The following is a 26,066-nucleotide window of genomic DNA, read 5'->3' as shown; positions in this document are numbered from 1 at the left end:
ATGGGGAGGAGGGAGTGGAGGAGGAGAGAGGGGGAAGGAAGGGGGAATGGAGAGAGAGGGGGAGGGGAGAGGATGGCAGGTGAAGGAAGAAGGAACGACTGGGGGAGAAAAAAGTGGTAAGATGGAGGAGGAGGAGGAGGAGGAGGCGGAGGAGAAAGAAACGGGTGATGGGACAAGTTAGTGAAAGCAGGAGGGAGAAAGGGAGGGGAAAGGAAAGAGACAGGAAGACGGAAGGAAAGAAGGCAGGATGGAAAGATTGTTAGAAAGAGACAGGTAGGCAGAATGAGATGACAGAAAGAAATAGAGATGATTAAGTAAAGAAAATAAAGAAAAGGAAATTGGAAAGACTGGAAAACAGAGAGATAGGAAGAATTAGAGGAAAGAAGGTAACAAAGAAGGCGAAAGCAGAAAGAAGGAGATATAAAAAAAAAGAAAAAAAAAAAAAAGGAAAGCAGATGAAACAAGGGGAACATGAAAAAAAAAAAAAGTAAGCAGGAGGAGAATGGAAAACCTGATAGCAAAGACGTGATGAAAGAAGAAGGAGGAGAAAGATAGGAAAAAAGGAGGAGAGAGGGGGAGAGAGGGAGGGAGGAAGAAGACAAAGATCAGGAGAATCAAGGATAGGTAAGAGGAATGTGAATGAGAAGAGAAAGAGATTACTGAGTTAGGAAGGGAATAAGGAAGAGGAAAGAGAGAAAATGATTTAGGAAGAAACAGATGATTAGGAAGGAGGAGAAAGGAACAGGTGCAGTAAAGGGAGGTAAAACAGAAAGGAGAAGGACAGAGCTAATGGAGAGAAACGAATAAAAGAAGGGAAGTGAGAGTAAAGAAAAAGGAAAATGCGAAATAAGAAAAAAAACAAAAGATGGGAGTAAGAAGACAAAGGACAATATTGCAAGAAAGGTGTGGAGGAGGTGAAGAGGAAGAAAAGAGGAGAAAGAAGGAAGGGGAAGAGGAGCAAGACGGCGAGAGGAACGAAGACATTGCACAAAAGGGAGGAGAGGGAAGAACAAGAAGATGAAGGCGAGGAAAAGGAGGAGGAGGAGAAGGTGGAGGAGGAGTAGGAAAAGAGAGGGGAGAAGGGAGAAAGTCATCTATAATGGGAGATGTATGAAAGTGGGAGAGGAGAAGATGGGGCGGAGAGGAAGAGGTTAGAAAGATTAGGGAGCGTCGTGCATGAGTGAGAAGAGTACTAGGAGGAGGAGACGACGACGACGACGAGAAGGAAGTAATAGCGGAGAAGGAAGAAACAGAGAGGATAGAGAGAGAGAGAGAGAGAGAGAGAGAGAGAGAGAAATATGTGTTTATATATATACAGTATTATGATGGTCGTGGTGGTGGTGATGATGATGATAATGAAGATGATCATGATCATCATGATGACAAAGAATGGAAAGAGGGAAGCAGGAGCAGTAAGAGGAGGAGGAGGCGTTAACTTGCCGGAAGAGGAGGAGGGGAAGGAGAAAAAGAAGAAACAAGAGGGAGTGGGGGAGTGAAGGAGAAGATGGAGGAAGAAAAAGAAAATTGATAATGTTGGTGACGATGAAGGAGAAATGAGGAAAGAATATGGGAAGACTGAGGAAAAGGAGAAGCGGACGAAGAAGATGAAAAAGAGGAAAAAGGAGGAAAAAGAAAAGGAACACCTGAGGACACTTGTAGTCTGGTGTATGGATTTTTTTTTTCCTTCCTCTGTTCATCTTCTGCTAAAAGAAAATTAAATAAATAAATAAATAAAATTAAAATAAAAGATAGAATGACAATTATGATAACAGTGACAATTATGATGGCAGTGGACGATGCTGACAGTAAAGGAAGAAGAAGGATGACGAAGGAAGAAGGTTGGTTACGATAGGAGAAGCAGGAGAAGGAGGAGGAGGAGGAGGGGTCAACGTGCAGGAAGAGGAGTAGGAGGAGGTAGGAGGAGGAGGAGGCAACCCAGTTCCTCGCGAGGTTATAATTATGAGAGATTATATCTTGGCCAGGTTGATAAAGTTGATGAAGATTGACACAAGAATATTATACCTCAATCCGTCAATCCTGGAGAGAAGCCCAATACCCCAGCCTCCATAGTTACAAACCTTCTTCAGCTCAGCCCCTTCAGGTCCAAGACACCTTTTTATATATTTCTTTCTACCATCAGTCGCTTGGTGACGGGGTTAATGAAGATTATAAATATCTCACTCACTCATTTCTAAAAGTTTCTTCCAAGCTGTCATCGGAGTGAAGTGGTTAATTTGCGTTGACTGTTGCTTGTTTATCTCTTGCCTTCACACACACACACTTCACACACAAACAAGAATGCATATCAGAGTGAAAAAAAAATATGGAAAACAAAGGTGCATCACAAACAGAAGAGATGATGGTGATGATAAAAAACCAGGCCAAACACAGCTGTTTCTGACGACAGTAAACTGATATGTAGTCTTGTTTAGTTTGGAAATTGGCTAAACTTTGATAAATACGGCAGACCCAGACATACACACAGACCCAGACCCACAGACCTAGACCCAGAGCCAGACCCAGACTCAGACCCAAACCCACAGACCCAGACTCAGACCCAAGCCCACAGACCCAGGCCCAGGCCCAGACCTAAACCCACAGACTGAGACCCACACCTAGACCCAGACCCACAGACCCAGACCAAGACCCAGACCCAGACCCAAACTCAGACCCAAACCCACAGACCCAGACCCAGACCCACAGATCCAGACCCAGACCCACAGACCCAGACCCAGACCCAGACCCATAGATCCAGACCCAAACCCACAGATCCAGACCCAGACCCAGACCCACAGATCCAGACCCAGACCCAGACGCAGACCCACAGATCCAGACCCAGACCCAGACCCAGACCCATAGATCCAGACCCAAACTCACAGACCCAGACCCAGACACACAGACCCTGGCCCAGACCCAGACTCTGGCCCTGCACAGGATATACGGCGGCGAGACACGGCAGGATGAAAGGACAGGACAGACAGGGCAAGAACAAGACAGGACAGGACAGACTAGGACAACGTGGGAGGACGGAACAAAGACTGTAGGACAAGCCGGTGGAACAGAGTGCAGGACTGTAGGACAGGTGGTAGGACCTCCAGAGTGCAGGACAGGTGGTAGGACATCCATAGTGCAGGACAGGTGGTAGAACATTAAAAGTGCAGGACAGGTAGTAGACAGGCAGAGTGCAGGACAGGTGGTAGGACATCCAGAGTGCAGGACAGGTGGTAGGACATCCAGAGTGCAGGACAGGTCTGGAGGGGATGTGAGGCATAAAATGCAGAAAAAAACAAGTGTTGGACTAATACCTGTAATTGTGAAGAATTATGAAAATATAAACTGAGAAAAACTGTGCGTAGGTGTGTGTGTGTGTGTGTGTGTGTGTGTGTGTGTGTGAATATGTGTGTTTGCATATACGTACACCAGTAGGTAAATACTTGTAGGCTGTGTACGAGTATTTCGACATGGGAGTGTTTTGAATTAGTGTTCTTCTTTGTGTATGAATGGGTGAAAGCTTGTGTGTGTGACGCATCTATCTACTCTTGTCTATCAGTCTGTCTATCAGTCTTTCTTTTTCTGTCTGTCTGTCTGGCTATATGAAAGTCAATCAATGCTGGTGCACAGACAAAGAAACGAATAAATAGAAATAAATAAATTGATAGGAATCAATCAATCAATCAATCAATCAATAAAAATAAATAAATGACTATGTAATGTACTGTATATTCATTTGTATATATAATCTGTGTGTATGTTTCGGCAGGCATGTGTATATTCATGCATGAGAATAATGTGTATCGAGAATTGCTCATAGCTTTTATCTACAATTGGTTTACAAAAGCCTGGCTGGAACACAAAATAATTTTTATCTTGCCTTCGCTTTACTGTAGACGAATAATTTGTGCCTGTGTTTCTGCTGGCAGCCCCTCACTCCAGTCTTGCATTAACACTCTCTCCCTCTATTGACTTATCCCCCATCCATATAAAATCGTCTGGTGTCAGAACAAACAAATTGCCGGAGTTGACGTGAGCAGAAGAAATTTAAAGAAATGATTAGCACACTTACAGTAGGCCCTTATGACTCAGCCCCAACTGAGTGAAATCGTGTGGTGTTGGGCCAGACATATTACCAGAGCTGATGTGACAATAAGAGGGTCGGCCATTCTCTCAGCTAGGCATTAATAAAGCAAAAAAAATCACGGATGGAGTAATCACAGCCGAAAATTTCTGTCTATTATCTCAACCCGTTTGATCCGATGACGCATTTATCATTTCATTCTTGCTGTCTCCAGGCGATTTTATTGAGCCTTTAGTAGTGAAGGGAGGTAATGAAGGCAATATCTGAGCCTTGCATATCAGATTGCATGGAGGTGGGAAGAATGAAATATAGGTATCATGAAGTGGTTAGTCTGTGGATGTCTCTTCAGTCTGATTACTTTTTCTTTCTTTTTTTCTTTTCTTCCTTCTTGCTACCGGCAGACGATATTGTTCAGCTTAAGAGAAGTAAAAAAGTCAATTAAAGGTGTGTATCTAACCCCACCTGTTCGAAAAGCCTCTTCTAAGCTGAACGTAGTTGTCTGGAGATAAGAAAAATAACAAAAACAAAGCAAAATTGTCACCGTAATCAGAGGGTTTGATAAAAATCGTCCGGAATCAGAGGGTTAAATAGAAAAATTGTCTAGCACTTGAGTACGGGCACAGAGCCTTCCTTTGGCCAAAACCGTAGTCGAGATAGATTTGTTTACCTACATTATCTTGGCGGGTTTCACTGAGCATAATTAATTTTCTGATGTTAGCCGCAGATCACGACTAACAAATCGTGTGATGTTAGCTGCAATGCACTACTGATTAATCGCCTGATGTTAGCCGCAGTACACGACCAATAAATCTTATGATGTTAGCTGCAATACACTATAAATAAATCACCTGATATTAGCCGCAATACACTACTAATAAATCGTGTGATGTTAGCCGCAATACACTACTAATAAATCGTCTATCGTTAACCGCAATACGCTAGTAATAAATCATGTGATGTTAGCCGCAATACACTACAAATTTCATGTAACAGCAGCCAGAGGATTAAGCCTTTCACCACGATGACATATTTTCCATTTTTTTTTTTTTTTTTTTTTAGTAGACTGGCACTAGACGATTTTGTTCAGCGATTTTGCTCAGTAATTTTTAGATATGAAGAGGTTTAGTGGGGATATATCTAAATCCCATAGTTACAAAAGAAGCCTCCATTAAGCTGAATAAAACCGTCTGAAGATAATACAAAAGAAAGCCTCCATTAAGCTGAATAAAACCGTCTGAATATATTACAAAGAAAGCCTCCATTAAGCTGAATAAAACTGTCTGAAGATATTAAGGACAAGATAAAGAAAAACCTCCTTTAAACTGAATAAAATCATCTGAAGATATTAAAGACAAAGATTAAAAGAAGCCTCCGTTAAGCTGAAGAAAATCGTCTGATATATATTAAAGAATAGATTAAAGATAGTAATTTAGGGCTAGATTAAGATGCTATATAAATCCAACGGTCCAAAAAGTGTCCTCTGAGCCGAAGAAAATCCTCTGAAGGAGAGAAGGAAATGAGTAATGGGTAATCGTCGTGAAGAGGTTAGGTATATGCCAAATGGGTCATCGTAGTGAAGTGGTTAAGTAATGCGTAGATAATAGAAGCAAAGGAGGATTGATGTATTGCTGGTACAGTGTATTAAATGTTAGATTAATATAGCTATGATTTAAATGGATGAAATAAGATGCAGTAAATCAGAAAAACAAATAAGTAAATAAATAACTAAATAAATAAATAGACTAAAATAAATAAATAAAAAATAAAGTGAATAGTTAGATAAATAAATAAATAAAAGAAATTAATAAAATATAAATAAGAAAAACAAATGAAATAAATAAAGTAGATCCAAAGGAAAGCACAGAAGGAACTAGAAATTAGGTTCATAATAAATATGGAAATGACATAATAGACAAGTATAAAAATAAGAACAAATACTGTAAATCAATGAATGAATTAATAAAAAAAAAGTGGGCACAAACCAAATACAAATAAGGTTTATAAAAAGTATGGGTGACAAGATACACAATTAACCAATAGAGATTAAAAGAGAAATAAGTATAACAGAAAAATATGAACGATAATAAAATGAAGTATACAAATGAAAGGTAAAGCAATAAAAGAAAGCAGAAAAATTAGTGGACGTTTGGTTAAATTTCTCTCTTAGGCTTTGTTCTTGCTAATATCAGACGATTTTACCCAGTTTAAGATTCCCCCCCCTGAAAGATGAATAGATTGATTTGTGGACACAAGAAAAAGAATATAAAAGGTCCTCAGGGTGATGGGTTAAGCTTCTTGTTATAGCGGGTAATTTTCATATTAGGTATTACGTTCACACTGAAGTATTCTTACTGTGTCAAAGTAAATATGCGTAAGTAAATATATTCATTTTAATATAGAAGTATATGTATAATTTTGTCTGCATTTATTTGTATACATGGCTGAACATTGTATCACTGTGATGAAGTTTGCGCATGTATGATTGTGTAATTGGTAAAATCTGTATATATATATATATATATATATATATATATATATATATATATATATATAGATATATATATATATATATATATATATATATATATATATACACGGCGTGGGCATATTAATACATTTTTTGTCAATCTGGACCCCCTGGCTATTCAGATTCTTTTTCATTACATAAGATTAAGTAATTTATTGTCAGTCAAAACATGAATGATAATGGACTTGCATAGGTAATGGTAATGTTCTAGTACAGGATGAAACTTTACTAATTTTGATAATACAGTAATGATAATAATAATAATAATAATAATAATAATAATAATAATAATAACAATAAATAAATAAATAAATAAAATGATGATAACGTCAGTGTTAATAAATAATAATAATAATAATAATAATAATAATAATACCTAGAGGGGCACTCAGTGGAGTGGATCGCTTCGGCAAGGACAACGTAATATCCAAACCACTCTTCATAATGGGTTAGGTTTTTTCGTAATTGATTAGGTTTTCACAAAATATGTTTTCTAGATCCAGGGTCTGTAATACAACCTGGATCGGTCCCAAAAGTTAATCAGTTGTTCCTTGGGACATGGACTGTCTACCCACCAAATTTGGTCCAACTTTCTTTTTTGTTTTTTGAGTAAGCTCGCTAACAGATAAACATACAAACAAACACAAACAAACTAACATGGGTAAAAACATACTCCCTTTGTCGGAGAGAATAATAGTAAATAAATAGATAAGTAAAACATGTAAATAAATAAAAGTTAACAGCCTATCCCATCTTATCCCCTACAGCGTGCATGGGGAGCCACGGTGCCCTGGTGGTGTCGTGTTCGCCTCCCGAGCCGCGTGAGACCAGAGCCAGGAATCGAACCCCACTTGTGACGGACATTCACTCAAGTAGGTCCTGCACTATTTACGTTCATTATTATTTCATTCTTTCATTATCCTTTTTTCCTTTCCTTATGATTTCATTCTTTCCCCATCATTTCATTCTACCCCTTCACACCGAGGACACATGAACATTGGGCTTGGTAGTGTCTATTCCTCGACGATTTATTTTGGATATTTCACCTTAACATTGCTACCACTTCAACTACTACTGCTATTACTACTACTACTACTACTACTATTAATACAACTACTACTACTACTGCTACTACTACTTATACCACTACAATGTTTGCTCAGTAACAAGTGAAGTACTCTAAGTGAAGCAGCAAAGACGATACCCACATCTTAAAATACGGACGTCTCCCATATACCTTGCCCTGTTCGACGCAGAGAGAGAGAGAGAGAGAGAGAGAGAGAGAGAGAGAGAGAGAGAACCTTCTTAATATAGGTCGTGATGAAGGCAGTCTCAGTTTTCTAACCTAGGAAGAAATATATTACCTGGACCTGTCTGCTGTCGGCTGTCGGGACGAGGGAGCGGGTGACAGGCAGACAGGCGGAAGGGACGACTCACTGACAGGAGCGCAGGCGGTAGGAAACTGACAGGAAGAGGGCGGTGAGAAGAAAGTGGTTGGAAGCGAGGTTAAACTGATAGGCAGACAGACAGGAGCGGTAGACAGGTAGGCAGGCGGAGGGAACAGGGCATTGACAGGAGCGCGGGCTGTAGGAAACTGACAGGAAGAGGAAGGTGCGAAAGTGTAGCTAGGGAGAAGCATAAACTGATAGACTGACAGGCAGACGAAGGGGATGCCGCACTGACAGGAGCGAGAGTGGCGGGGGACTGACAGGAGCGCACACGGGAGGAAATTGACGGGTTGCGGGCCGTAGGAAAATGACAGGATGTTTGGAAAGAACGCAGCTGGGAGTAGCGATAGACAGGAGAGAGAAAGAGAGAGAGAGAGAGAGGGGGGGGGGGACTTACAGACGGGAGCGAGGGCGGCTGGCGACTGACAGCATTGGGTAGGAGGAAAGTGACAGGGACAGGGAGGTGAGAAGAATATCGATAGGAGGGACGGTAAACTGACAGACAGACAGACAAATGAAGGGGGCGACACGCTAACAGGAGTGAGGACGACTGGAAACTGAGAGGGAGAGGACGGAGAAAGACTGACAGGAGTGAGCAAGGAGAGAAATTGATAGGAGGAAGGTGAAAGGAATGTGGTTGGGTTGGGCGATAAACTAGCAGGCAGACAGACAGACAGACAAACAGAGGAAGAGTGCTAGACAGACAGACGGAGAGGACGAGCCGCGTTGACAGAAATGACGACGGTGAGAAACTAACAGGGCCGGCGAACAGTAGAAATGAGACAGGAGGGACGAGGTGACAGAAAGGTGGATAGGAAGGATGATTGACAAACAGACAGGAAAGCTTAAGGAACGACACTGACAGGAGCGAGGACGGTGAGACAAGATAGGAAGGTGAAAGGAGTGTAGTTAGCTGGGAGAGACGGGAATATGTGGACGGGGAAAACTGACAGGACTGGAGATAGCTGGTGACAGGATTGGGAAGGGGGTGAACGGGAGACTGACAGAAGCGAGAGGGGACTGTAGATAGGAGAGAATATAAATTGACAAACAGACACAGACAGACAGATAAGAGAAAAGTAGCAGACAGACACACAGACGAAGGGGACGAGACACGGACGGGAGCGAGGACAGCGGGAGACTGACAGGAGCGCGGAGAATAGAGGGACGTTGGTGGGAAAGACGATAGACTGACAGACGGCGAGAACTGACAGTAATATGAGCAGGAAACTGACAGGCGAGGGAGAGAAGATAAAGTGACAGCTGGAATATGGATAGGAAACTGACAAGAGAGAGAATAAATTGAGAGACGGCGAGAAACTGACAGTAGATGACAGGAGAGAGAGAGAGTGAGAGAGAGAGAGAGAGAATAAATTGACAGACGGCAAGAAACTGACAGGGATATGGATAAGACAGGAATGTATTTGGTATCGATGACAGACTGACAGAAACGAGGATGATGAGAAACTGATAGAAACGAGTCTGACAATAAGACTGACAGGGATGGGAGGATGAGAGGGAAAGCGGAAGGGGAGAAACTGACAGGAATGGAAACAAAAATTCATAACGTTGATGAAAAACTTGACAGGAACGCGGGCGAAAAGAGACGGAAAAAACGAAACGGGAACGTGGATGTGAAACGGGCAAGAAAATTTGCGGGATTAGGGTGACAGGAGACAGCCCCACCAACAGGAAGGCAGGGGAAAAGAAACTAGCAGGAGCTTAGACGGGAAGAAATGACCAGAGCGTGAGCCAAAACTGGCAGGAACAGGGACAGAATTGACAACAGCGTGGACGACAGGAAGTGATGAATATGGAATGTGACTAAATGTGTCGGGGTGACAGAAATATGAACGTGACATATACTGACAAACGGGACGGTACTGACGGACGGAGGAATGATTAGTGTTGTTATTTTGTCGTTGTTGTCCCAGGTTCATGTGGACGCAAACCCTGTGGACTGCTGGCTGACAATGGGGACTCGAAGTGATTGGGACATAAGTCTGTTACGGTAAGAAAGTGATAATATTTAATCCTTCAAAAATAAGGATTTTTGTGATCTGACAAAACTGTTATTTTTTAAATAATAATAATAATAATAATAATAATAATTATTATTATTATTATTATTACCCGCCCCGGAGGGGCTCGGGGACGGGTATTGCTTTCACTCGGTTTGTCTGTTTGTCTGCCTGTCTGTCTGTTAACATGTTAACAGCTTTACGCGAAAAGTACTGGTGCGATTTTGACTAAATTACAGGGATGATGGGCTGTGACCTTCTGATCACCTGATTAAAGTTTGGGCCAAATTGGGCCAAGGCCCAGGTTGTAGGCCCAAAAAAGTTTTTAAAGAATGTTTAAAAAATAGTTTATTTTTTTTGCCATAATTCCTTTCAAATTCGTTATATTGACATGAAACCAAAACCTAAAGATGCATCTTTCAAATCTGCATCGTATAACATGTCTCATTATATCAGGGGGATCACTCAGTTAGCGGTAGGGGGGTCAGTCAGGTGAATTGGGGCCTAAAATTTCAAGTGGGCATCAAATTGTCAGTTTTCACCCGATTTACTCTAAATTTTATATGTGACATCTTTAACTAGATATCCTGTTGTGTTTATACGTCAGCATTAAAATGACTGCCAGGGACGGGTTTGTTGTGCCTTAGCACCGCTTCTTGTTATCATTACCTCCGCTAACGAAGTTGGAGGAGGACCTATGATTGTTTATCCACGCGGTATATATCTCCAAAAGTTCTCAAAGAATTTCAAAAAAATTTTGTGGAAGGTTGGGCAATGGGGTAAGAAAGAATTGATTAAATTTGGGGGCCGGATCCGGATCCTGCAATGACATTGGCAGAAGTATGCGCACTCTGAGTGCTTTCTAGTTCTTCTTCTTCTTCTTCTTAGTAGTAGTAGTAGTAGTAGTACGGTAGTAGTAGTAGTAGTAGTTGCAGTAGTAGAATACTAGGCGTTAAGGCTATACAGTGGCATAAAGTCATCATCCTACGGAAAAGGTTACGAGTACAGGGATGGAAAGGAGTTGTCGAGAGCTCAAAAGAAAGTCGATCCGTAAGTTAAGAGGAGACTTTACAAAGAAAAGCTGCCTACAGTGTTGACAGGAAGAGGTGACAGGGACGAGGACGAGAGAAGGACAACAGACGGAGGAAATGCCATTGAAATAACCCTTTAGATGGCATTGGTTTGACTCAGCAGAATATAGTCGTCTAGCAAAAAAGGAAAGAAAAAAAAAAAAAAGCTGAAACCCTGCCTCCTAGAACGCAATGCCCCCATCCAGAATAAAGTGGTTTAGTGAGAGTCTCTTACCTTCAAAAGCGTCCAGGAGCGAAGACAGCAAAAGCAGGAATAGGAGTAAAGAGAAGACAGTCATTATAGAGCAAGCAATGGTCAGAATGGTCGATTTTTGTGTACTTCAAGATCTTAGCTCCCACTCCTCCCTCCCTCCCCCCCCCCTCTCTCTCTCTCTCTCTCTCTCTCTCTGTAGGTTTATGTATGTCTATCTGCCACACAGTTATTTTGTCTGTAACCTATGTCTTTGCTTGTTTATGTCTGCCAATTTGTTTTCATCTGTCTGTTCACGTATATAACACTCGAGATCCTCTCTATCTCTTCGTTCCTTTCTGTCTATCTAAGTCTTTCTGTATGTCTGTGTATTTGGTCTGTCTTTCTAATCTGCACACACACACACACACACACACACACACACACACACACACACACACACACACACACACACACACACACACACACACACACACACACACACTAATCGGGGAGCCTGGTTTGGTGGATATGAAGAGAAACGACATATATAGGCTATAGTGAATGAGACGATGAAGAAAGGAGGACTGTGGAAAAGAATAATCAGTATGAGGCGACCATGAAGAGTGAATGAGAATATGTGCAGACGAACTGGAATAAAAAGACAAGGACCAGTATATGAAATGGAGATCGAAAGAAAAATAATAATAATATAAAAGGGCAGATTGAATATGTGATGGAGGTACAGATCATTATGAAGCCGAGTATGATGATTTGAAGGAAAGAATGAAGATGGTGGAAAAAAATGAGTTAAAAAAGGCTAAAATATTATCCCCGGGTTGTAAGAGAATGTGGTAAAGAAAAAGAAATAGCTTTACAGGAAAGATGGGCACAAATTGGAATCTATTGTTATCTGGAATGCATTTTATTTTTCTCTTCTCAGTCCTTTGTTTGTGAAGCTCGACCCATCTATCCAATTACACAAGGAAGATGACGACAAAAAGTGCCATCATTCTCCCCTTTTCTCCCCTGTGGTCCAACCTGTCAATTAAACACCAATATTAATTCACTTTCGACAGAGATTTTCAAAAGGTCATGTTTGTGTTACCTACTTCAGTTTCACATATGTTTTAATCTTTGTTTTCAGAGACTAATATTTGCAATCGGATTCGAATATAAATAAAGAGCATTGAGGGCATCTTAAGTATTATTGTGATAGCTGTGATGAAACATGACCTTCATTATCTTCATCAAACTTTGAGAGAATATCTGAAGGAAACCGTTTTGAAAACTTAATACTCACTGTCAGAATGGGAACAATAACGGGACGTCCGGCCAGGTAATATTTTGACAGAGACACTGGCTGGAGGGGAACTACTCTCTCTGTGTATTCCTCCGCGCGTCACCCACATGTAAACACACCGTCCTAGCGCCAGACACGCGAAAATTAGTTTGGGGAGAAAAAAGCGGCAAAAATGGAGCCAACCCCCATTTCTCGCAACCCCGCAAAGTTCTCCGATTACAATTAAGTGCTTTGTGTTGTTTTTCTCTTTTGTTGGGCGGCATGGGGGTAGGGCGGAGCGACACAATGGAGGTGCTCTGAGGCGGCATTGAGGGACCCCAGGGGAAGGAGACGGACGCTCGTGTGACAATGGACGACAAAGAGTGCGGTGACAAATGAGCATCGAGGCCGCGCGGGAGGGGAGAGTGGAGATGGAGAAGGGTGGAGAAGAGAGAGGTGATAAAAGGGATGGATGAGGAGAGACGCTGGGATGGAGAAGTAGAAGGAAGAAGAGATGGAGAGGGTTGGTGAAGAAGAGGGAATAAGAAGGAAGGGATGAAAAGGTGGTATTGACACACATCGAGGCCGCGGGGAAGGGACGGTGGAGGTAGAGATGGAGAGGGGTGGAGAAGAGGCGCCAGGGATGGATAAGGAGAGGCTTGAAAATGGTGAAGTAGGAGGGAAATGAAGGAAACGGTGGAGATGGAGACGGGTGGAGAAGAGAGAAGGTGTGAGAAAGGATGAACAAGGAGAGACGTGGGGATAGAGAAGGAGGAGAGGAAGAGGATGAAAAGGAGAAAAAGAGGTGATGGAGGTAGAGAGGGATGGAGAAGAAGTATTAGTCTGGAATCATAAAAAGGAAAGATGTAGAGTGAAGAAGAAGAAAGGAAAAGGAGGAGGATGAAGAGGAAAAAGAGAAATGAGCATCGGGGCCGCGCAGAAGGGGATAATGGAGATGGAGAGGGGTGGAGAAGTGTTGAGATGGATGAGAATGAGAGATGTGGGGATGGAGAAAGAAGGAGGTATTATAAAGGCAGACTGGGCTAGATGACAGAGAGAGAGAGAGAGAGAACACGGGGAAACAGAAGTAAGGAGGAGAGAGGGGCATTTATTAGAGAGGGATGATGACTAAACAGGAGATGAGGAGAAATAGGAAGTAACGAAGATTAGAGGAAAGGAAGATCAAGGAGAAGAATGAGGAAGCGTGAAGAAAAACAAGGAAGGGGAGTAGAGGGAAGAAAAAATGATGGAGAAGAGAGACGAGTAGGGATATAAAGGAAAAGAAGAGCGATAATTAAAAAGTTAAACGAAGATGGACGGAAAAGGAAAAAGAAGGAAAGTACATGACAAGGCGGAATGGAAAAGAGAAAAGAGGGGGAAGTGGAGAAGAGGGGGGAGGAGGAAGTGAAGAAGGAAATGAAGAAAAGGGAGGAGGAGGACGTGGAAAAGACCAAGGAGGAATAAATGAAGAGCAGGGAAAGAGAAAGGAGGGTGGATATCAGAGGACACGAGAGGGAGTGGAAAAGAAAGATGGACGGAAGGAAAGAAGAAGGATAGATAAAAAAGTAAGATAAGAACCGGGAGTTGGAAAGGAGGAGGAGGAGGAGGAGAGGGGAGGCTGAAGAAAGGAAGTAGCAGATAGGAAGAAAAAGGAATTGCGGATGAAGAGAAGGTTTAAGAGGAAGGGGGAGGGAAAGATGAGAAGAAAACGAAAAGAACAAGGGGGAGAAGGGAAAAAGGAAAAACAACAACAGGAAAGAAAGGAAGAGAGAGAATGGAAAAGAGGAGACTGATGATGATGGTGATGATGATGATGATGATGATAAGTTGAAGTCTGAAGGAAGGGAAGAAGCACTGGAAGGGAGAGCAATCAAGTAAGTGGGGAGGTGGAAGGGGGAAGGGGGTGTGAGAGGGGGAACAGGAGGTGAGGGGAATGAGGAGAAATAGCGCTCAAAGATAACAGAGAGGAGAACACAGAGGCGAGGAGGAGGAGGAGGAGGAGGAGGAGGAGGAAGAAGAAGAGAGCTAGGGAAGAGGGGGACCGAGAAAGGAAGGGGAGATGACTGGGGGGGGGGGAGGGAGCTTGAAGAAGATGAGGGTGATGGCTGAGCAAGCAGAGAAAGGAGAGGGGGAAGGGGAAGGGGAAGGGAGAGGAGGTATGAACAGGAGTGGGAAAGATGAGAGATGGAGGAGAAAGTTAGAGACGAAGATGAGGATGAAGAGAAAAGCTACAAGACAGAATGAAAAGTTGAGGGTAGAAAGGCGATGAAAGAGGAGGAAAGTTGAAGGAGAAAGAGGGATGGAAAAAGCTAACGGGAAGGAGGAAAGAAGGGAGGGGGAGGGAGAAGAGAAAGAGGAAGAGACGGATGATTAGGAGCGAAGAGGAGGAGGAGGAGAAGGAGGGGGAGGAGGAGGAGGAGAGGAAAGGAGAGATGGAGCAGGAGAGGAGGGAATCAAAAGGAGACTTTGATGGGAGAGGGTGATTGGAAGAAGGGAAGGAGAGACTGGAGAAATAAATGGAGAGGAGAATAGCAGGAGAGTGAAGGGGGAAGTTGGGCACGATGAGGAGAAGGAGGAGACCTATAAGGAGACAGTGAGAGATGGAAGTGAAAAGGGATGGTGGAGTGGGAAGGGACGAAATGAGAGGTGAGAGGGGAAGATGGAAATGCGAAAGGGAGCTGGAACAGAGAAGGGTAGTGGGGAGGGGTGGGGGAAGATGCAGTGGGAGGGGGAAGGGGAGGTAAGGTGGAAGATGAGGGAGGAGGGGAAGGGGGACAGGGAAGGTGAGATGGTGAGGGATGAGAGATGAGATAAGGAAAGGGGGGAGGGGGAAGTGGAGGAGGAGGGAGAGGATGGGAGGAGGAAGGAGAGGTTGGGAGGTGGGGGAAGTAAGGAGGAGGGGGCCGTTGCGAGGAGAGGGGAAGGAGAGGAAGGGGAAAACAGTAGGGGGAGGGGTGAGGGGGGAGGGAAGGTAAGGTGTCGGGTCCATGAATCAAGGTAGCACTTAACTAGTAGGAAAAATTCTGAACTGTAATGGTGAGATGGTCTAGATTAGAGATGTGCTTATGAGATAATTGGCGGGCCAGGCAGAGGAGATCCGAATTACTTTTAATGAACTGATTTGCTTAACTGGAACTGCACCAAGGCGTCAATTACAGCGGGGGTCATTAAGCGAGAGGATCCCACAGCGATAGAATTACTTAGAGGCGATACAAATCTGTCGCTAGTCTGCCTGAAAGGAGAATTAGAATGCATTGATGGGATTAACTCGTCCTATCATTTTGTGTTGACCCGCGCAGTCGTATTCTGTTGGTTTGTTTTTGCTGTTTCCAGACGATTATATTTATTTCAGGGGAAGCTTTTGTATTGAAGAGGTCAAGGAGAAAATACTTATAATTCTCCCCGTAATTCTTAGAGTGTTTATAAAATTCGTTTGGAGATAACAGGCATGAAATAAAGAATGGGTCATGGGACTGAAGAGGTTAAAAGGTAGACGTACATTAATAGTAACTAATTAAAGGGCTCTGTACCCATTTTACTCTGCCTTGGCCTAAAATTGCCATCGTTCCATCATGAATACAGAGTTGCATCAAGAGATTAACGCTAGAATAGGATGCTAGTCATGAAGAAGTGTTGTGGAAATGATGCACAACCACATTGCTACGTGAACTATGCGGCAAAGGGGCAAAAAACTGGACCAGGTTAAGATGAAAATACTATGGTGAATGCACTAGACTACACAGTCCCGGTCAATAATTCCATTACACTCTTTGGGGGATCTGATGTAACTGTCCTAAGCTGAATAAATCGTCTTCCTTTAGCCAGTAAATAAATATAATAAATAAAGACTGAAGGGATTAATGGAGACTGTACTTAACCCCTTCACTTCGGGCGGTTCTCCAATGCTAAATAAAATACATGGTGTTCTCTTACTGAAAGGGCTGATAAATCCAGACTGCAGTTCGTGTGATTGTTTTCGGTTGGGTTAGAGAGCTTTCGTTTAGTTTTGGCGTGGGTTAGAGAGCTTAGTTTTGGCATGGATTAGAGAGCTTTCATTTAGTTTTTGGCATGGGTTAGAGAGCTTAGGTTTGGTATGGATTAGAGGGCTTTCGTTTAGTTTTGGCGTGGGTTAGAGAGCTTTCGTTTAGTTTTGGCGTTGGTTAGAGAGCTTTCGTTTGGTTTTGACATAGGTTAGAGAGCTTTCGTTTAGTTTTGGCTGGGTTAGAGAGCTTTCGTTTAGTTTTGGCTGGGTTAGAGAGCTTTCGTTTAGTTTTGGCGTGGGTTAGAGAGCTTTTGTTTAGTTTTGTTAGATTTCAGGTGGTATCAATTGTTAACTAGTGTTGCCAATTTAGCATTTTTTTTCACGAGTTATAAACCTAAATTTAGCGACTTTTTCTTTTTTTTAATGTTTGGGCAAGAAATCTAACCGTACTCTTAAAAAATATGTATTTCTCATTTCCTACGTCTCTTTCTACGAGCTTTTTATTTCCCGTGAAGCCCGTAGCATGCGACTTTTTTTTTTTTTTTTTTTTTTCCCAGTAAGGAAGAAGGTTCCACGGGCCGTAAATCTGCTTCATCGGATTGGCAACACTGATTTCCAAAGACCATAATGCAAACAAGGTAGGTGGCAGGGCAGGTGGCAGGGCAGTGGCAGGGCAGGCGTGAGTATTTCCTGTGAGATATTAACTTCTGACTCTCGGATATTTAGAGGAGTTAGGGCCTGTATTCCCCTAGCGCCTGCTTCTTGGTGATTTATTCTTCGCTATGGCTGGGTTATGTCTTTTTGTACGGTTTTAAGTATGATGATATTAGAAGGATTTAGAGGACAGTAAGATGCAATATACAAAATAAATCACTTAGGACGAGGTGTTAGGTTTAAGCAGGATGTATCAAACCCCTTTACTTGGAAGCCTTGGTACTTTGAATATAATCTTCTATTTGCAGGAACGATAATGATAATGATAATAATAATGATGATGATGATGATAATAATAATAATAATAATAATAATAATAATAATAATAATAATAATAATAACAAAACTAGGACACCACCGCATTGGATGTTCCTGTCAGATTTTCTGTTAGTGTGTTTGTGTGTGTGTGTGTGTGTGTGTGTGTGTGTGTGTGTGTGTGTGTGTGTGTGTGTTCATCTCGGTCCTTCTCACTCCTCCCTGCCTGCATCTTGCGCTCTCTATTCTTCTTTTCATCTCCTTCCTTCCTTCTTCCTCCCTCTACCCCATTCCTTCTTCCTTCCATCCCTTTTCTTCCTTCATTTTACTCCTTCCTCCTCATTTCTCCCTCCTCCCATCTCATTCCTGTCTCCCTCCTCCCTTCACATCATTCCTTCCTCCTTCCATATCATTCTTCCCTCTTTCTCCTTCCACCTCATGCCTCCCTCCCTCTTCATTCTGTTTTTCTTCCTCCTTGCACATTTATCCTCACTTCTCTCTCCTGCGTTTCCTTTGGCCTCCTCACTCCTCTTTTCCTCCTTTGTTTTTCCCTTACTCTGCTATTTTCGCTTGTTTTCGTGTCTATTTATTCGTGTTCTAATTCTTTCCGTTTATATATCCATTTTCGTTTTCTTAATCTTTCCATCGTACACTCCTGTATTCCTTTTATCTTTCTGTCTCAGTTTCTTTGCTGTACTTCATTCACTGCAGCAAATCCCTCACAACGTCCCCACCCATCTCCCTCACCCTTACCTCACCCGCACCTTCATCCTCATCTCACCTTCAATTTCTCCCTCACCCCTCAACCTCTTCGTAACCCATCAAGCTTCTTCTATCAACCCTCCACCTTCACCTGCTCCTTCCGACATGTCTCACATCTCTTCCTCATCTTTATCTCTCTCTCACCCTTCAACCTCCCCTTCACCTCTCCTTGTCCCTCACCCTTCAACCTTAAATTCTCCTCATTCTTTTTACCCCACCACTTGTCACTTTTTCCTTTAAGGTCAGGTTAGGTTAGGTTTGGCTAGGTTAGGGTCGGGTATGGATTAGAGAGCTTTCATTTAGTTTTTGGCGTGGGTTAAAGAGCTTAGTTTTGGTATGGATTAGAGGGCTTTCGTTTAGTTTTGGCGTGGGTTAGAGAGCTTTCGTTTAGTTTTGGCGTGGGTTAGAGAGCTTTCGTTTGGTTTTGACATAGGTTAGAGAGCTTTCGTTTAGTTTTGGCTGGGTTAGAGAGCTTTCGTTTAGTTTTGGCGTGGGTTAGAGAGCTTTTGTTTAGTTTTGTTAGATTTCAGGTGGTATCAACTGTTAACTAGTGTTGCCAATTTAGCATTTTTTTTACTAGAGTTATAAACCAAAATTTAGCGACTTTTTTTTTTTTTTTTAATGTTTGGGCAAGAAATCTAGCCGTACTCTTAAACATATATATATTTCTCATTCCTACGTCTCTTTCTACGAGCTTTTTATTTCCCGTGAAGCCCGTAGCATGCGACACTTTTTTTTTTTTTTTTTTTTTTTTTTTCCAGTAAGGAGGAAGGTACCACGGGCCGAAAATCTGCTTCATCGGATTGACCACACTGATTTCCAAAGACCATAATGCAAACAAGGTAGGTGGCAGGGCAGGTGGCAGGGCAGGAGGCAGGACAGGTGGCAGAGCAGGTGGCAGAGCAGGAGGCAGGACAGGTGGCAGAGAAGGTGGCAGGGCAGGTTTTACATGAAAGATATTAACTTCTGAGCCTCGGATATTTAAAGGAGTTAAGGGCCTGTACGAGTATTCCCCTCGTACCTGCTCCTTAGTGATTTATTCTTGGGTATGGCTGGGTTATGTCTTCTTGTACGTTTTTTTAAGCAGAGCATGATGATATTTGAGGGATTTAGGGAACGCAAAAGAGGACGGTAAGGTGCGATATACAAAATAAATCACATAGGAAAAGGTGTTAGGTTCAGGCAGGATGCATCTAACCCCTTCACTTGGGAGTCTTGGTACTTTGAATAAAATCGTTTGTTTGTCTGAATAATAATAATAATAATAATAATAATAATAATAATTATATAATAATAATAATAATAATAATAATAATAATAATAATAATAATAATTATATAATAATAATAATAATAATAATAAAACTAGGACACCACCGCATTGAATGTTCCTATCAGATTTTGTGTGTGTGTGTGTGTGTGTGTGTGTGTGTGTGTGTGTGTGTGTGTGTTTTCATCTCGGTCCTTCTCACTTCTCCCTGCTTGCTTCATGCACTCTCTATTCTTCTTTTTTTTTTCCATCTCCTTCCTTCTTCCTCCTTCTACCCCATTCTTTCTTCCTTCCATCCCTTTTCTTCCTTCATTTTACTGCTTCCTCCTCATTTCTCCCTCCTCCCATCTCATTCCTGTCTCCCTCCTCCCTTCACATCATTCTTTCCTCCTTCCATATCATTCTTCCCTCTTCCTCCTTCCACCTCATGCCTCCCTCCCTCTTCATTCTGTTTTTCTTCCTCCTTGCACTTTTATCCTCACTTCTCTCTCCTGCGTTTCCTTTGGCCTCCTCACTCCTCTTTTCCTCCTTTGTTTTTCCCTTACTCTGCTATTTTCGCTTGTTTTCGTGTCTATTTATTCGTGTTCTAATTCTTTCCGTTTATATATCCATTTTCGTTTTCTTAATCTTTCCTTCGTACACTCCTGTATTCCTTTTACCGTTCTGTCTCAGTTTCTTTGCTGTACTTCATTAATGCAGCAAATCCCTCACAACCTCCCCACCCATCTCTCTCACCCTTACCTCACCCGCACCTTCATCCTCATCTCACCTTCAATTTCTCCCTCACCCCTCAACCTCTTCGTAACCCATCAAGCTTCTTCTATCAACCCTCCACCTTCACCTACTCCTTCCGACATGTCTCACATCTCTTCCTCACCTTTATCTCTCACCCTTCAACCTCCCCTTCACCTCTCCATGTCCCTCACCCTTCAACCTTCAATTCTCCTCATTCTTTTTTACCACACCACTCGTCACTTTTTCCTTTAAGGTCAGGTTAGGTTAGGTTTGGCTAGGTTAGGGTCGGGTAGTTTGTGTTAGGTTAGGTTATGCTGGGTTGGGTTAGGTTAGGTTAAGGTACAGTAAGTTAGGTTGCGCTTAGTTGGTCAGGTTAGGTTAGTTAGGTTTCATCCCCTCCTGTGTCTGTCTCGCTTTTCAGAGGGCATTTAACACAGCACCTCACAAACCTTTTCGTTATCAGAGGTGTCAGTCATGTTGGAATAGATCGCCTGGTGGTAGCGGGAGGAATATGCCAAGGATGTCCTGATGCTGAGACGGTAAATGGAGAATATCGGTAAACCCATCACTCTCTGTGGTGTCCCCTAAAATACATTGAATGGCCTGACTCACTCTTAGTTGAATACAATCGTCTGGCGTCTGCTGGAATAGAATACTAAAGTTGAACCAACCATAAGAGGGTTAATGGTGACACAGTGAACACTGGCAGGCCCCTGTGACTCACTCAGCATAATAAAGCATCATGGCCTAAATCGGAATAGAATACTAGAGTTGTCGCAACCAGGAGAAAGTTAATATCCAATCAGAAACAGTTGTTTTAACATAATTATGTTGGTGGCATCTCTCTCTTCACCATTGTTGTGTAGTTCTGACCACCACAGAAAATACAGTCCCTGAATGATTAATAGAGAGAGAGAGAGAGAGAGAGAGAGAGAGAGAGAAAGAGACTGAGAAAAATACAACGGAATGTAGCTGAAATGTCTTGCAATAACTCTTTCAGTCTTACAACGTATTTCTTATTAATTACTACCTTCAGACGGTTTTACTCAGCTTAGGGAGAGATGTGAAGGGATTAATGGAGACTGTTTCTAACCCCGCCGCTACAGATGGTTTCTCCAAAGCCTTACCTGATCGTCTGGAGCACGTAAGAATAAATGATAACAATACGTCATCGTGCTGAAGCCGGTATCGATTACATTTTGTAATTATCGTTTAAGTCTTAGTCTCTGAATTTGCTAAAGAAATTGCTCAAGACTTAGCTCAAGAATTTTTCTAAAGATATAAAGAAAATGCTAACGGAATTAGTAGATAGACTGCTAAAAATATTAAAGGAAACTGCTCAAGATTCTGCTAAACATTGCTGAAGAAAGTGCTCGACAATTAGCAAAAAAAAAAAAATCTGAAAAGGCATTGAAGAAAGTGGTCAAGAATCTGTAAAAAGAAAAAAAAAAGGATGTATATAAGTGGAATGAAGTGTTGAAATAATGGCGTGAGAAAAATAAAAAGTCATGCCTAACTGACTATACTCTCCTTAACTTGACCAAAAACGACAATTTAGGCCAAGTTGGAATGGGAGGAGTATATTCTTTTCTGAGCTGTAAATTTATGGATGGAATTTCTCTAACGTCTTCTCATTACTTGTGTCATTGCTTATCTTCATGTTTTATGTAGTCATTTGTTTATACTCTCCTCAGACGATTTTACTCAGCTAAGTAGACAGAGTTGGGGTTGGAGGGATTACAGACAGCCTCCCTCAACCCCTCCATTGTTACAGGGATTTCCAAAATTTAAGATAATCGCCCTGTAACAGCAATGATATGATGAAGATAAAAATAAAAACTAAATACCCAGTAAATTATCTTCAAGTTCCAGTGATAATCAAAACACCTCAATCCCTATAGTGTTACAAAACAAAACAAAACAAAAATAAAAACAAAAAGACGGAGAAAAAGTGTGGGAAAAAGAAAAAAAATCATTGGGTTATTCATTTTTGTAATTCTCTCGTCTTCTGGATGCAGGTCACGAAAATGTAACTTCAAGCGATTAAAGTTAAATTCAAAGGCAATATCCTATATTTATAATTACAGGTAATTTTAAGCTTGATGTTGGCTCTCTCATGCTTGACTCTCCTTGCGTTATAAAACCAGGAAAACTGTAGGCTTGATATACGCTGCCTCACTTGCTTAAATTTCTTTATATTGAATCCTAGAATCAATAAAATAAATATACTCAGGTCTTTTTCGTATATCAAGGACACATTAGTTTTATTTCTCTGTCCGCTTTGACTAAACAGACTTTCCTTTTAGGGGGATAAGGAGGTGAAAGGAATATTTAGCTTCTGACTTTCCTCTCCAGTAGAACAGACATTATCTTCATATCTCATGTTGTGAAAATGAGTGTTGCTGAGAAGTGTTAAGAAAAATACTTTAAGATGGCTTGGTCGTGAGATGAAGATGGAGAATGAGAAACTGACAAGAAGAGTGTCTGTGGGTGAAGAGGAGGGGGAAACCAATGATGGGTTGGAGGGATGAAGTGGAGAGATGAAGAAGCAGGTGTGAGTTGGAGGGAGAGCAGACAAATGGCAGGACAGAGCGACGTGGAGGCGATTTGTTTGAGGCCATCCCTTACAGAATTGAGGCGTCTGGCAATAGATAGATAAATAGATAGATACCTGTGTATAGATGGATTGATAGATTAGATAGTGCACTTAGAGGCTTTATAATACCCCTAAAGGCTTTATAATTTTCGTAACACCTCTTCCCTAGGGATTTATTCTGTACTTAATACCTCAGTGTCCAGGAGTCTGCCGTTGATGCTGTGTTGATGTTAAAACGACGGTGCATAAAAGAGGATGCTGAAGTGTAATATTATGCAGAATGAATCGCTAAGGAGGAGATGTTGCGAAACCCCCTATACCTCCTAGAATACGGCCGTGAGTCGCGTAAGGAATATCGTCTGTCTTCCTCTCACCTTAATTACTTACCTGTTTTCTTTCTTCCTGATTCCCCCTCTTTCTCTCTCCTTACTTCCTTCTCTCCGTGCCTCCCCTTTCTCTCCGTATCTACTCTCTCCCCCCATCTCCTCTCACTCCTCTTACCCCTTTTTTCTCTTTCTACCCCTCCTCCCTACGTTTTCTCTTTCCTCACCTCACCTCTCTACATCCACTTCCCTCTAAACCTCTCCGTCCCACACCCTTCCATCTCCCTCAAACTCCTCCACCATCCTTTCTCCCCTCCACCTTCCCCTCACTGCTCCATCGCCCCCTCATCTCTCCACCTCCCTCCCTGCCCCCCTCAACCCCCCTGCCCCCCTTCCCCTGTCTCCTAGCCGCTATATTACAGGGTACCTACTGCCCCAAGTCAAATCATCCCAAACCTCGAGATCAACCCTGACTTCGATTTCGGAAACCTCTTAAAATTAACCCTTAAACGCATCCTCCTCAACCCCAGTCAGCCTCGTGTAACCTCTTTCTTCATCCGATGGAACTGGGGGAGAGGTGGAGGGGCGGAGGGAACCTGGAGGGGAAGGGAGGTAGAGAGTGGAGGGATGGAAGGAGGGAAGGAATCGGAGACGGGATGACGTTTTCAGATAGCCAGAAGCAGGAGGAGAGTGAGGCTTGTCCGTCCTGGCCGTCACCCCGTCTGTTTCTGTCTCTCTCCTGTCTCTCATCTTGTCTCCTGTCTTCTTTAGCTGCTGTCTCTTCCTGTCGTTCATCCTTCTGTCTTTGTGGCTGTCTTTTTGTTGTTCTCTGTCGCTTCCCTCTAAACCTCTTTCACTTGTCTTTATACTTTCTCTCGCCCTCTTTCACTACACCCCGTCTGTTTCTGTCTCTCCTGTCTTCGGCTGTCTTCTGTCTTTCTAACTTTCACTTGGTGTTTTTCTCCGACACTTCCTTGCATATCTGTCTCTTGTCTTGCTCCGTCTGTCTGCTGTCCATTGGTCTCTCTTCCTTGTCTGTCTCTCCTGTCTCAGCATCTCCGTGGCCTTTTTATGTCTCTCTTCGTCCTGTTTAGTCTGTTGTTTTCCTGCCTGTCTGTCTCTCGCACTCTTTCTCTTCCTCATTGGTTTTTCCCCCATGCCCTTCTTGCTGTCTCTCGTCAGTCTTTTTCACTTCCTTCTCTCTCTCTCTCTCTCTCTCTCTCTCTCTCTCTCTCTCCTTTCTGTTTCCTCGTGCTTTCTCTATCTTGTCTGTCCCTCCTGTCTGTTTCTGCTTCCTCTTTTTATTTTCTCTACCGTGTCTGTCTCTTCTGTCTCCTGCTGTCTGTCCTTATAGCTGTTTTCTTCGCTGTCTATCTGCTGTCTCGTCCTCTCTCGTCCTGTTTTGTTAATCTCTCTTCTATCTCATTTCTATCCGTCTGTCTCTTACTTCTCTCTTGCTCTAACTTCTTTCTTTATTGTCTTACTTTTCTGTCTCTCTCTCTCTCTCTTACTTCCTGGCCCTGTCTCTCTTCCGTGCCTGTTGCTCCTGTCTCTTCTCTCCCCTTCTCTCTGGTCGTCTCATCTCTTTCTGTCTGTCTCTTGTCGACCTTTTACACTTCCCTGTCCCACTCATCTCTATGTCTGTCTATCAGTCTGTCTCTCTATCTATCTATCTTTCTGTCTATCATCTATCTATCTATCTATCTTTTCATCTATCTGTCTATCTATCTGTTTATCATTCTGTCTGTCTCTCTGTCTGTCTGTCTGTCCATCTGTCTATCTATCTGTCTGTCAGTCTATTTGTCCATCTGTATGTCTATCTATCTATGTCTTTATCAGCGTCTCATTGCCCTCTTGATCTCATCTCTCCTGGATCCTTTCTATCTCCTGCCGCTATCTCTCTCATCTGTCTGTTTCTCCTGTCGTTCCCCTGCTGTCAGTCTCCTGTCGCATTCCTGTATCTTCCTTGTCACCCTCTGTTCCCTGGGGCTGTCTTTCCGTATCTTTCTTTCTTCCTTTCGCTCTCTTTCTCCTCTCTCTCTCTCTCTCTCTCTCTCTCTCTCTCTCTCTCTCTCTCTCTCTCTCTCTCTCTCTCTCTCTCTCTCTCTCTCTCTCTCTCTCTCTCTTCTACAGGATATCTTCCTGTCAGAATTGCTGTCTAATACCTTTTCTTGGCTCATATATATCCTCGCTCCTGTCTAATGCCTGCAACTCGTCACCCCGCCTGTTGCTGTCTTTCTTAGTAGTTTCACATGTTACATCACCTGTTTTGCCTGTCTCCCATCCTGTCATTTTTCATTCTGTCTTTTCCATACCTACCTGCCTGTCTTCTCCTTTTCTTGCTTTAATTCGCGTCCACACCTTCCTGTCTCACATCTCTTCCTGTCTGTCCTCTTTCTTTATTCTGTCTCTCGTTTCACTCTCTCTCACTGTCTCTGTTGCTCATTCTTTATCCTGCTTTTTATCTCACAACACTTCTATATCTTTCTGTCTCACGTTTTTTCCTGTCTTTTTTTTTTTTTTTTTTAATTCCATCTCTCCTTTCACTCTCTCTCTTACGGTATCTGTTTCTGGTTCTTGCATTATCCTGTCTTTTATCTCGCTCTGTTTCTCTCACCTCCACCTTCATTCTGCGTCTTTATTACCTTATCTCTTTTCGCTCTTCTCTCACTCTGTCTCTCCTCTCCCATTTCACTCTTCTCTCACTCTATCTCTCCTCTCCCATTTCACTCTTCTCTCACTCTGTCTCTCCTCTCCCATTTCACTCTTCTCTCACTCTATCTCTCCTCTCCCATTTCACTCTTCTCTCACTCTATC

Source organism: Coenobita brevimanus, chromosome 47 (assembly GCF_032717465.1).
Source record: "Coenobita brevimanus isolate Jiangsu-jjx chromosome 47, ASM3271746v2, whole genome shotgun sequence".
Classification (NCBI taxonomy): Eukaryota; Metazoa; Arthropoda; class Malacostraca; order Decapoda; family Coenobitidae; genus Coenobita; species Coenobita brevimanus.
The sequence above is the reverse complement of the archived record's forward strand: the minus strand, read 5'-3'. Positions refer to the sequence as shown.